The sequence below is a fragment of the Propithecus coquereli genome, unplaced genomic scaffold, assembly GCF_000956105.1.
Source record: "Propithecus coquereli isolate 6110/MARCELLA unplaced genomic scaffold, Pcoq_1.0 Scaffold748, whole genome shotgun sequence".
Taxonomy (NCBI): Eukaryota; Metazoa; Chordata; class Mammalia; order Primates; family Indriidae; genus Propithecus; species Propithecus coquereli.
Genome location: NW_012153596.1, coordinates 352952 through 367245, shown reverse-complemented (window position 1 = coordinate 367245; position 14294 = coordinate 352952).

Genomic DNA, 14294 nt, shown 5'->3' with positions numbered 1-14294 from the left:
GACAGGCCATAAACTCTGCAAACTGAGAATTTAGTTTAAAATGGTTCTGGGTTGGAGTGTTCCAGAAAACTGTCAGAAGGTAATGCAATTCCTCTCTGGAGGGACCCACCTGTAACCGGGTCTCAAGGCATTCCCTCTGTGAAGTTCTGAGGAGGAAAAATGTCCAGTGAAAAAGCCAAACACACAAGTAAAAAAGGCAACACAGCCCATGAGTGAGCACCAGCGGAATAAACTCTCACCGGCGGCAAATGCGGGAATTACCAGCTGGAGTACAAAGTCGGTATGTTTAGTATGTTAAGAGGAACCAAAGAGGAGGTTGAAAGTATCATAAAGGGCAGCATTCTATAAAACCAATCAAGTATATATGAAAGCAAACCAAATAATACTTCTATTAAGAAAAGTAAAAAATAAGGTAATTGAATTTAAAGATTCGATGAAGGACTTCCACTTCTGATAATAATGAATTAGTTAATTCACGCCTCCCTCCTAATGAGGGCAATTAGAAAAGCTGGAAAAAGAGAAAAATCATGTGCTTGAAGGCATCAGAGAGAAAAAAGAAGATGAAGAATTTCCAGGCCAGGGTGCACAGAAGGACAGGAACTTAGGGAGGTGAGACTGGCGTTTGGAGCTGCTTATCCCCTATGTGTGTTTGTAGATTCAGAATGAGTGGGTTACAGACTGGATAGGGCTTTTAACAGCTACATGGGGCTAGAAGGACAAACATGGTGGGGCAAGCGAACCTTCATCTGTATTTACAGCCACTCCCCATTGCTCACATCACCATATAGGCTCTGCCTCCTGTCAGATCAGCAGCGGCATTACATTCTCATAGGAGCGAGAACCCACTGTAAAACGTATATGCAGAGATCTAGGTTGCGCACTCCTTATGAGAATCTAATGCCTGATGATCTGAGGTGGAGCTGAGGTGGTGATGCTAGTGCTGAGGATTGGCTGCAATACAGATTATCATTAGCAGAGAGGTTTGACTTCACAATAAATGTAATGTGCTTGAATCATCCCAAAACCATCCCCCTCCCTGGTCTGTGGAAAAACTTGTCTTCCATGAAACCGGTCCCTGGTGCCAAAAAGGTTGGGGACCGCTGCCCTAGTGAATCTCTCTCATTTTGGTTGGGACCCTATAGGGCTGCTTCCTAGGAGTAAAGGTGACCTAGAAATAGAAACTCTCCCAGTACTTTAGCTAGCTTTTTATCTTCTCAATGCCCCAAACTAGATAAGGGTGACCTTAGAGTACTGTGTCCTCAGAAACTGGCAAAGCCAAGTGGAATCCTCTTTGGAGGAAGATAACATCGTCCTCACACTCAAATTATCACTAAAAAAAGTTTTGCATTTACAATGCTCAACAAACAATAAGAATAATTCGGCATATGAGGAGAGAAGCAATATGAATGAAAAGCAGCAGAAACAGCAGACAACAGAAAAAGACCCATAGTGTCTCCAGATAATGGAATTATCAAATGTAAACTTTAACATAAGCTACAGTAATCAAGACTGTGTGGTATTGCCATAGGAATAGACTTATACTAATATATCAATGGAACAGAATTCAGAGTCCAGAAATAAACCTATATATCTATGGTGAATTGATTTTTGTCAAGGGTGCCAAGACCATTCAATGGGAGAAAGAATAGTCTCTTTAACAAACAGTGCTGGGACAATTGGATATCCACATGCAAAAGAATGAAGTTGGACCCTAACCTCACACCGTATGTAAAAACGCATCAAAATGGATCAGAGATTCAAATGTAAACACTAAAACTATAAAACTCTTAGAAGAAAACAGAGGTGTAAATCTTGATGACCTTGGATCAGGCAGTGGTTTCTTAGATATTATACTAAAAGCACAAGTGACAAAAGATAAAATAGATAAGTTGGACTTTATAGAATTTGAACAGTTCTGTGCTGCACGTGGTACTATCAAGACAGTACAAAGACAACCTACAGAATGAGATACAGATTTGCACATTATATATCAGGTAAGGGACTTGTGTCTAGAATATATATAGAATCCTCCCAACCCCACGATAAAAAAACAAATGACCCAATTTAAAAAATGAGCAAAGGATTCGAATAGGTATTTCTCCAAATAAGATGTACGAGTGGCCAATGAGCGTATGAAAAGATATTCAACATCTTGGCCAGGTGCGGTGGCTCATGCCTGCAATCCCAGCACTTTGGGAGGCCAAGGCGGGTGGATCGTTTGAGCTCAGGAGTTCCAGACCAGCCTGAGGAAGAGCAAGACCCCGTCTCTGCTAAAAATAGAAAGAAATTAGCTGGACAACTAAAAATATACGTAGAAAATAGCCGGGCATGGTGGCACGTGGCTGTAGTCCCAGCTGCTCAGGAAGCTGAGGCAGAAGGATCGCTTGAGCCCAGGAGTTTGAGGTTGCTGTGAGCTAGGCTGATGCCATGGTACTCTAGCCCGGGCAACAGAGTGAGACTCTGTCTCAAAAAAAAAAAAAAAAATCACTAATCTTTAGGGAAGTGCAAATCAAAACCACCATGAGATACTGATTCACACTAAGGTGGCTATAATGAAAAAGACAAACAATAACAAGTGTTGGTGAGGATGTGGAGCAATTGAAACCCTCATGCACTATTGGCGGGAATGTAACGCGATGTACCTGCTTTGGAAAAATTTAGCAGTTTCTCAAAATGTTAAAATAGAGTTACCACATGACTCAGCAGTTCTGCTTATAGGTACATGCCCAATAGGCGAATCGTATGGCATGTGAATTATATCTCAATATAGCTGGCAGAAAAGATTGAATCCTTCTGCACCCTTCATCTAGATTCTCCAAATGTTGACATTTTACTATGTTTGTTTCATTCTTATCTCTATGTATCTCTCACTCACACACACACACACACACACACACACACGCGCACGCGCACACAGCTGTTTCCGGATTTTTTTTGAGTCAATTTAGACATCATGTTCCTTTATCTCTAAATACTTCGGCGTGTATTTCCTAAAAACAAGGGCCATTCTCTGATATAACCACAGTGCAGTTATCAAAATCACGACATTAACATTGATACAATACTATAATCTACAGACCTTATTCAGAGTTTGCCAATTGTCCCAATAATGTCCTTGCTAGAAGAGAAGCATATCTGATCATGCATTGTACTCAGTCAGCCCATCTCTTTAGTCTCCTTACATCTGGGACAATTCTTCAGTCTTTTTGTTTCATGACATTGACATTTTTCAAGAGCACAGGCCACTTATTTTGTAGCCTGTCCCTCCAGGTCCCTGCTAGCTTGTGTGATTTGTGAATCCTGTCACTGTTGGTAGGAAGAGCACAGAAGGGCTGCGTCCTGCTCAGCAAGCCTGTGCCATTACTGGTGGTGGTCACTTTGATCACTTGGTTAAGACAGTGTCTACTGTCAAGGTGCTATTATTTTCCCTTTGTCAGGAGACATTTTGAGACTATATTAATATTCTGTTCCTCAACAATTTGCGCCAGCATTGCAGGTCAGTGGGGGAAGGGGACGTTTTTTCATTCATTGATTATTTTTGCTTGAAACAATCATCACTACGATGGCTGCCAGATGATGATTTTCGATTTCCCTTATTCCTTCTACATTTATTATTTGGCTTTGTACCGCGAGGAAGAGCTTCCCTTCTCTCCCATTTACAGTCATATGTTGCTTAACGATGGGGATATGTTCTGAGAAACGTGTGGTTAGGCGATTTTGTTGTTGTGCAAACATCTAGAGTGTACGTACAGAAACCTAGGTGGTACAGCCTACCCCACACCTAGGCTGGATGGTACAGCCTGTTGCTCCCGGGCTACGCACCTGCACAGCATGTGACTGTGCTGAATGCTGCAGGCGACTAGAACACAATGGGAAGGATTTGTGTATCTAAATCTATATAAACATAGAAAAGGTACAGTAAAAATATGGCATTATAATCTTATGGGATCACCATCGCATATTCAGTCTGTCACTGACTGGACTGTCATTATGCAGCACATGACTGTATTTATTTATTTTTAATCAGTGTGAATTCATGCATTTCTGACTTTCTGTTCTTGGCTCCTCTTGGCTTTCCCTGTCCCCCATTTCTGAAAGCAGCCATTTCTCCTAGGATCCCTAGCTCATTCTGAGCGGATGTTGGCACTTAGAAACCTACTAGGATATTATACACACACACACACACACACACACACACACACACACACACACTACACCCATATGTGGATGCATACACACACACACGGACACTCCCACACACCTGATCTGTCTGTCTACGAGCACGAGTTCACACTGACACTGCTAATTCCAATCCTTCTTCCCATTGCGCACTTGTAACTTTCTCTCGTTGACAGCACTGGCTCCCATTACCCACAATACGTTCATGTATTTGCACAATCCTAGAATACTGAGAAAGTCATTTCGGAATTGTCAGCTCGTATCTCTGCAAAGAAGAAAACTACTCTCTAGAGTTCAAGATTTCTTTCTAGTTCTTTTTTTCTTCAGCCTGAGGGCATATAGGCCAAGTACTATGTTCAAGTTGCTTGGGTTAGTTCCTTTTCTCCCTTTCAGGGGGTTATGTTATTGCCTTCTCGTTATGCTGAGGACATGGGTTTTGTGTGGTTTTATTTGTGCTTACTTTTTAAAATTGATTTTTGTTTGGAAACTATGTTGAGAGTTCCAGATTTACATGGCTGCTGTTACCTTGGCTACCCAGAATTCTCCAGAAAATCAATGTTTTAAACATGCCAATTTTTCCCAATTTGATTTATAGATTGAATGTAATTGTAATCTAAATGCCATTTTTAAAGTGGAGCTTGACAAGGTGGTCTAGTCCTTAAATTTATAGGGAAGAGCAAAAGGCCATAGCTAAGACCCTAATAAAGAAGGAGGAAGTGGAAGGAGTTGGCTTATCAGATTCTAAGAATTATTATAAAGATAGTGTGGTGTTAGCACAAGGACGGACAGATAGACCAAGGAGACAGAAGAGAGAATCCAGAGCAGACCAGGTGTGTAAAGACTTGATGTGTGATAAAGCTGGCATCACGGGTCAGGAGAGGAAGAGGATTTTTTTCAATAAATTATGCTGGGACAATGGATTATCCACATGGAACATAAAGTCTGGCAACATCAAGTGTTGGCAAGGATGTGGAATCACAAGAAAGCTTACATGCTGCAGGAGGGCATACGAATGAGTACAACCACTTGGGAAATAACTGATCCTTCATTAGCAAAGTTGCAGGTGCATATTTCCTGTGGCCCAGGCATTTCCCACTGAAAATGATCCTTAGAGAAACTGGTGCTGGGCATCGGGATGTTTGTGCTATACAAAACGAGTGGAAACAATCCAACTGTCCTCTAGGCGGACCACACATAGAGCGGTTGGAGTTTAATCCCACAGCCGAATAGAGTGCTCAGAGGATCAATGGATCGCAGCCACTATAGCACCTCAGGAATACCATATTCTATGAAAAAGCAGGCTGCAGAACAATGCAGACAGTATGATTCCATTTATATAAAGTTCAAAACAGGCAAAACTAAAAAATATATTGTTTGGGGATGCATACAAAGGTGGTAAAACTACAGAGGAAAACACAAGAGCGGTAAATGCAAAATTCATGAAAGAGATCGTCTCTGATGTGGGGGAGGGAGGTGTTGGGGCAATGAGAGGGTCACCCAGGGTCCTTCAAAGGTAACGTTAGCTTTCTTTCTTCTAAGCTGGGTGGTGAGTGCACAAAGGTTCATTGGATTGTTCTTTACACTTGTACATATTTTGTAAATGTTCTTTTGTGTCTGCTCAGTATCTAGTAAAGACAATTTTAAAAAGTAAAAGTTCTGTTGAATTACCCATGGAGAGGCACCATGACTCCATTGTGGCTGAGAAACCTCAAAAGTCTTTGGCAGGCCCTGATGACTCTTCCAGGTAGCAGGTGAGAGTAGAAGCTGGGTCCCAAGACTGGGCTCGGACCCCTGGGGTCTCTGGTCACGGCAGCCAGTACTCTCTGGTAGGCCTGGGCTTTTGCCATTGGTAAATTGCAGCTGCCCCCAAACCTCAAATGCTCCCCACGTCTCTCTTCTGGGACGCCTCCCACTCCTACTGATCCAGAACTAGTGTCTCATTCTGGGCACAGCAGTGGCCCTCAGAGAATCTGTTCTGGCCCCTGAGCAGCCTCTGTACCTGGGCCACCTTGGTATTAAGTGCTGGGAACATTCACGCTGCCTTCTTGGGGTCCCTGCTCTGAGTCAGGGCCCAGCACCCACACTCTGGGAGGAGAAGACTCAAGGTTACATCTGCCCACTGGCTCTGTGTGCAGCCCCGGCCACCCACAGCCAGTTTGCCTAATGACCAGTTCACCTCACCACCGGTCACCTCCAAGCCCGAATTTGGAATTCAAATGAAGGAGTTTATTTTCACCTTTTATTCTAACAGCAGCTCTGGCTTAATCAGTTCTCTAATGATCAATTTGCCTGATTAAAAAATATTAAGCATTTTGAAAGCCATTCACCAAAGGCCCTTCCGTCTCTTCAGCTGGGTTAGGGGCTGCTTCCTCTCCTGGGGGCTCTTTCACATCTTCTCCCCTCCAAAGTAGCTGCGTCTGGCTCCACACTGTCTCCTCACCGAAGCGGCTCGCACTGGGCTGCCCCCAGCCCGTGGCTGCCATGCCGGGTCTGCAGGGAAGAGGGAGGTGAGGCAGCATTTCATGTCATTGTATCTAAATCACAAAGAAAAACTGCATTAGGACACACAAAATGAAGTACAAAATGCCTTAATAACATACACTTATTCCTGAAACAAAACAATCTTAGGAAAAGGACTTGATACGGAAGGCAAAAACGTTCTTAAGTGTTCCAGAGTACAAAAAGCAGAAAAGGACAAGGGTAAGGATGTCAGAAATGTGCTAAGTGCCTTTCCTGCTCATCTTGGCCTCTGGACCCAATGTCTGGGCTGTCCTTGGTGCAGGAGTCCCACTTCCCTGCGGTGGGCGAGGAGCGAGTTAATCCATTACTGGTGCTAGGAGCCAGCCTGAGTCCACTTTATTAACTACCAGACAAATAGACAAACGCAGGCTGCCTTAGAGGAATGCTGTGCTTTGTTTCTTTTTTTAATCCATAAGATGCCCAAAAAGTTGGGAGAAAATTAGGCCCTGCCTTAGGTGCAGACATAGCCCTTGGCCCAGAGGCTGCCATGGGCTCTCTTGGGACAGGACCCGCGCCAGCTCGTCCGCTGGGCCAGTAGCTGCAAGTGCAACCCGGCTTGTGGCCTCTCCGACTTGTTTGCGCCCATCCCTCGACCTGGAGGGCACAAACCAGACTCTCTGCCTAAGTCCTTCTGTTCCTCAGCACCTGGCTCTGACACTGCCTCCCCTAAGGCTCTGCCACCTGTGGAGGGCAAGGCCTGTGCCCCTCATTCTACCCCCAACTATCCCTCACAGAGAAGTTCTGTTAACAGTTTAATGAGGAGAGGGGTAACCCCCAGCCCAGTCAAGGGGTGGTTCAAAGTGTGTGACTTGGGGAGAAAGCCCCTCGCTCTCTCCCGGCAGGCCCTGCTCCAGGCTGCCTTCCCAGCGGGGAATGAGGTATGGCAGAGTGTTCTGGGGAGAGCTGGGTGTGTCTCCCTGGGAATGGGGGTGTACGCTGCATTCCTGAGGTTTCTGAAGGCAGGAGACTTGCTGGAAGGAATGGCGGACACCTGGGAGCACCAGGCATGGGGCTGTAGACAGTGGGGGGCCCTTAGCAAGGAGGGAACGAATCCTGGGAAAGGAGCAACCCCATCGGCTGGCATCAGCAAACCCAGGCAAAGATGAGGTACCCCTCACCCTGTCCCGACCTTGGTATAGACCAGCTTTGCCTGCCCCGGCCCGGGGTTGGGGGCTGGCAGCGGACGGACGGGAGGTCAGGCCACCCCTCCTCCATTCCAGTCCATTCCAGCCTTGAGGATGGGGAGGGAAGGCTTCCAATGGGATATGAGGCTGGGCTGAATTTTAATCACCAAAAAAGACCAGAAAAGTTAATGGCTGGGAGTGGGGGGAGGTGCCTGGACACACAGTGACTCGCATAAATAAACCCTGTCATGAGTTACACCAACAGGAAAGGTCTGGAATGGCCAGCAAAGCCCCAGAAGTGCTGGAGGGGCTGCAGGTGCAGGTGTGATTCCCGTTCCCAGGCTCCGGTGCCCAGCCTGGGGCCAGGCTCCAACGTGCCCTCTTCACTCCTGCCCCTTCAGATGAGGCAGGCAGGCAGCACTCCAGCTGGCTCTCTCCTTTCAAAAGCAGAGCCTGGTTGGCTCGTGGGCCCTCTGGACCCCAGGAGATGCTTTTCACTAACTGAGGCCAGGAGGCTGGGCTGTGAGGGAGCCCTTGAGTGGGCACAAGGGCAGCCTGAAGGTTTGGGGACCAGAGGGACTCAGATCCTGTTCCCTGCTCTCCTGGGAGGGTGGCAGACTGCCGGGTGGGCAGGGCTCCTGGGAGTTCCCTGGCCCGTGGAGCATATACTGGGCCCAACAGGGAAGCTGCAGCCGTGGGGCCTGAGCTCAGACCCACTAGCAACGTTCTATGCTCTTCGGCATCTGTTGTGCTGTGCCGGCTCAGGACCTCCCAAGAAGACAACCTCTTTGCTCAGTTTCTCTGGCAGGAAGAGAAGACGGGCTCCTCAGTGCTTATGACCCATGCCCGGCACCCTGACCAGCAGTGGGCTCTGTCTGAACATGTGTTGGCTTTAGCATCTGTCCATTTCGTTGCATAGTCTCTCCCCCAGGCCTTTCCATCTCGGAGCTCAGGGAGTGTGTGATGCCCCGGCATGCACTCTCTGGCCGGTGGCTGGATGGATCTCTGGGCCCAGAATTTTTTTCACCCTTCTCTCTCCTTTGGCAGCTTCCAGCTGCACACCCAGCCGGCACCAGCATCCCATTGCGGAAAATGCTTCCGCTGCAACAGGCTGCCTGGTAGCTGGGCGGAAACCATGGTAACAGGAAGCCGGGAGGATATTCCCGTCACCCCTTAGAAAGGGCAGCCTATTTCTGGGACCTGAGCCCAGTTATTCACTAGTTGCGTATTTTGCTGTGAATTTCAATTCTGGAGAGGTGGCGTCTAGGGTGCTGGGCCTGGGGTTAGCGGTGGATAAGTGACCCCCTCGCCCTTTCTCCGGAGAAGATTCAACTCCGGCCCCAGCCTCCCGGGCAGCGTGTAAGGCCACAGGGCCCAGCACCGGCCCGGTCGGATCCCCTCCTCAGCAGGGACAGGAGAGGATGGGTGCTTTGGGGTGACTGGGGCCCCCACCGGGGGCTGCCGTCCCCGCACGACCTCTTCGCGCTCTTAGGCCCGCAAGGGGACCATTAGGAGCCAGGGCCTGCCCGGGGCATCCTGCAGCAGGCGCACGCAGTAAGGCGCGTTCCCGTGGGCCAACACAGCGCTCCGACCCCGCTGCCCGCGAGCCCCACCGTGCGTGCGCACGCGCACGCACACGCGCACACTCCAGCTGGGTGGCTTTTGGTGTAGACGACTCTGCCCCCTAGCGGCAGGCTGCGGCCAGCAAGCAGGGCGGAGGGCAGGCGGCTACGACGATGCACTGCATTCCTTCCAGGGAGGTCTTGGGGATGAAGGAGCCTCGCAAGGAGACTGGCTCCAAGGACAAAAACACAGGCCGAGCTTGGGGCGGAAGATCCCAGGAGGGGCTCGCGGCGGCCCGCTGCCTTGGCAGCCCCTCTTTCCACCTGCCACCCTCTCCTTGGGTGACCCCAGTTCCTCTCATGGCTGCCCAGACCTTTCCCCTAGGGGACAAACGCAAAGGGGACCTTGGCTCCTCAAACTCCACGTGTCCCAATCAAGCCCGTCTTGTCCTGCCCACACTTACTCCTCATCTCGGAAACCGGCACCTTCACCCACCCAGTTGCCCCAAGCTTGATCCCATCGTCCCTCCTCCTCTTCCCCAACATCCATCTCCTCACTGATCTGGGGGTTTTACATCCCAAATAGTTTTTGAGTAACCCACTGGTGGTAGGCAGAATTTTGGCCCCCATGACCTTTGGCCCTGATGTCACTCCCATGAATATAATACATTACATGGCCAATGTATAGTACATTCCATTGCAGATGTGATTAAGGTTAATCCAGTCAGTTGACCTTAACATAGGGAGATGAGCCAGTACAAATAGAGCTCCACTGGCTGAGGCCAGAAGTGAAAGTCAGAGAGATACAAAGATGGTGGGAAGGGCTCAGTGTGCCATTGCTGACCGAAGATGAAGATGAAAGGGGGGTCACATGTCAAGGAAGTGGGGACCTCAGTCCTACAGCTTCAATGAACTGAATTCTGCTAACACCTGAATGAGCTTGGAAGCAGAATCTTTCAGAGCCTCCAGATGGAGCCCAGCCCATTGGATGTCTTTCTTTCTTTTCTTTGCTTTTCTCTTTTCTTTTCTTTCTTTCCTTTTTTTTTTTTTTTTGAGACAGATTCTTGCTCTGTCACTCTGTCGCCCCAGTAGAGTGCAGTGGCGTCATTGTAGCTCACTGCAACCTCAAACTCCTGGGCTCAAGCGACCCTACTGCCTCAGCCTCCTGACTAGCTGGGACTATAGGCGCTCACCACCACGCCCAGCTAATTTTTCTATTTTTTGTAGAAACAGGGTCTCGTTCTTGCTCAGGCTGGTCTCGAACTCCTGAGCTCAAGCAATCCTCCTGCCTCGGCCTCCCAGAGTGCTAGGATTACAGGTATGAGCCACTGTGCTCGGCCCAGGTGTCTTTCTTTTTTGTTTGTTTTTATTTTGAAATTATTATAGATCCATAGGAAGTTCCAAAAACAGTGCAGGAAGGTCCCATCAGTTTTGCTGAGATATAATTTACATACCATACAATTCATCCATCTAGAGTACAATTCAACAATTTTTAGAATATTCACGGAGTTGTGTAACCGTCACCACTATCTTATTCCAGAACATTTTCATCACCCCGCAAAGGAACCCTGTACCCAGCAAGTACTCACTCCTCATTCTCCTCTCCCCAAAGTCCTGGAAACCATTGATGTCCTTTCTGTCTCTATGGATTTGCCTATTCTGATCTTTCACATAAATCATGCAATTTTTGTCCTTTTGTGTCTGGCTTCTTTGACTTACTATGAATATAATGGTTTCAAGGTTCGTCCATGTTATAGCATGGATCAGTATTTCATTACTTTTTATGGTTGAATAATATCCCATTGTATGGATGTGCCACATTTTGTTTATCTGTTCATCTATTGATGGACATTGGGTTGTTTCTGCTTTTTGGCTATTATGAAAAAAATCTGCTGTCAATATTTGTGTACACTATTTTGTGTAAACAAATGCTTTCAGTTCTCTTGGGTATATAACTAGGATGGAATTGCTAGGTTGTATGATAACTCTATGTTTAACCTTTTCAGGAACTGCCAGACTGTTTTCCAAAGTGGCTATAACTGTTTACATCCTGCCAGCAACGCATGAGGGTTCTAATTTCTCGATATCCTCTCCAAAAACTTGTTATTTTCCAGTTTTATTTTATTATAGCCATCCTAGCAGGTGTGAATGGTATCTCACTGTAGTTTTGATTTGCATTTCCCTAATGATAGTGATGTTGGGCATCATTTCAAGTGCTCATGGCACATTGTTATGGTCTTTTGAGAAATGTCTATTCGGATCCTTTACTCAATTTTAATCGGGCTATATTTTTATTATTGAGTTGTATTGGTTCTTTCTATATTCTAGATACAAGTCAATTATCAGCTGTATGATTTGCAAACAGCTTCTCCTATGCTGTGGGTTGTCTCTCCACTTTCTTGATGGTGTCCTTTGAAGCAAAGAACTGTTTAATTTTGGTGAAGTCCAATTTATCTATTTTTTTCTTTTGTCACTTATGCTTTTTGTGTCATGTATAAGAATGCATTGTCTCCTCCAAGTGCAGGAAGATTTACACCTGTTTTCTTCTAAGAGTTTTATAGTCTTAGCTTTCATGTTTAGGTCTATGCTCCATTTTGAGTTAGTTTTTGTATATGGTGTGAGTTAGGGGTCCAAATTCATTCTTTAGCATGTGGATATCCAGTTGTCCCAGCACCATTTGTTAAAGAGACTATTCTTTCTCCCATTGAATGGTGTTGGCACTCTTGGTAAAAACCAATTGACCATAGATGTAAGGGTTCATTTAAGGATTCTCAATTGTATTCCATTGACCTATACGTCCATCTTTACAATGCAGCCTTGATTCCTGTAGCTTTGTGGTAAGTTTTGAAATCAGGAAGTGTGAGTCTTCCAACTTTGTTCTTTTTCAAGATTGTTCTGGCTATTTTGAGTTTCTTCCATTTCCATGGGAATTTTACTATCAGCTTATCAATTTCTGCAAAAATCCAGCTAGGATTGTGGTAAAGATTGCACTGAATTTTGTAGATCAATTTAGAGAGTATTACCATCTTAACAGTATTAAGTCTTTTGATCCGTGAACATGGATGTCATTCCATTTATTTAGATCTTCATTAATGTCTTTCAATAATACATTGTACAAGTCTTACCCTTCTTTGTAAAAATGTATTTCTAGGTATTTTTTCTTTTACATGCTATTGTAAATGGAACTATTCTTGATTTCATTTTGGGTTGTTCATTGGTAGTATATAGAAATATAATTGATTTTTGTATATTGATCTTGTATTCTGAAACTTTGCTGAACTTATTATCTCTAATAGGATTTTTGGTGTGTACTCCTTAGGGTTTTCTTTATAGAAGATCATGTCATCTGCAAATAGAGAGAGTTTTATTTCTCACTCTACATTCTGAATGCATTTGTTTATTATTCCATTTGTTTGCATTCACCCTAATATTGCAACTGTTCTGATAGTTGCCTCCATGTCACAAGACAACTGGCTTCCACAGCTATTTCCCCAGCTATTAATTTAGACCTTCTGCACTGGCTGCCTGCCTAGAGAACCGAGGGTCTGACTTCCTTGCCCAATGAACAAACAGTAAGGACAAGGTCTCTGAGTGACTTCACCCATTCTTTTCCCTGAGTCCTTTTCTAGGTGTATGGGAAAGGTAGTGCACAAAGCGTGACCCATAAGCTGACCCATTGCGCACTTGGAGTGGCCCTGCTGAGTTGGTGCCCCTGGGTTCCTGGACTGGAATGGCAGGTCACTCCCCCTCCCTCCACACACTCCCTTCCATAGGAACCTCCCTGGCTTACAGCCCCACTTATCTGGTTCGTACATGAGACCCTCCCCCAGCTGATTTGACAGAATGTGGTTTCCTGTTTCACGGGGATGTGTTCACAATCTAGGCTTATTCAATCAGATTCTCACTCTGGACTTAGAACCTTAGAGTCAATCAAATGATGGTAGGCACACAAGTGTAAGTCTGGCTGCGCTGGTCGCATGATCAGAGATATGGCAGTGGGGAAGTCAGGAAGAGGGGCAGGGTGGCCGTGGTGTCAGCCCTGAGCCTCTGCAGTACAAGCAACAGGAACCCGGGGAGGCGGAAGCAACTGAGGTGGCTGGAGTTAGGAAAGTATCCGTGGTGCGGTATGTGGCGGAGGGGGCCTGGCAAGGATGGTGGCAAAACTGGGCAGGATTTCACTTTCCAGCCTCAGTGGGGGGAATTTGGAACAGCACTGGGCCAGGAGCTAAAAGCCTTACATTTTGAGTGGCACCGACATGCGGGGTGACCTCAGGAAGCCACCTGCCCTTCGATCTGATTTCCTCATCTGTATTCTTTTCACGTGTTTTATTTCCCAACATCCTGGGCCGAAGATTATGCCTCCTGGGCCTTCCTCCCTCCACCAGTAGGGGTTAAGAAGGGGCCCATGCATTGGAAGTGACACCCTCCTCCCTGGAAGCCTCAAGTTCAACAGCCGTCTGGAGAAGGCTCGGACACTCCCTTGCTTACTCTGCAGGATTAGTGTCTTGTGGCTGTTGTGACAAAATACCACAAACTGGGTGGCTTAAAATAATAGAAATTTAGTCTCTCCCAGTTCTGGAGGCCAGAAAGCCTGGAGTCAAGGTGTCAGTCAGCAGAGCCCGCTCCCTCCGGAGGCCCTAGGGCAGGCCCCAGGCATTCCTGGGCTTCTGCCTCCATCTTCACATGGTGTTCTTCTTTCTGTGTCTCTCCTGTCTCTTATAAGGACACTTGTCACTGGATTTAGGGCCCACCCTTCATGACATCCGCAGAGACCCTTTTTCCCAGTAAGGTCCTACTCACAGGCTCTGTGGAGGAGGGTGTGGACATGTCTTCCTGAGGGCTGCCATTCTGCCCACGAATGCCCCTAACTCAGTGCCTTATCCAATAGGACTGATCCCACAACGCCATT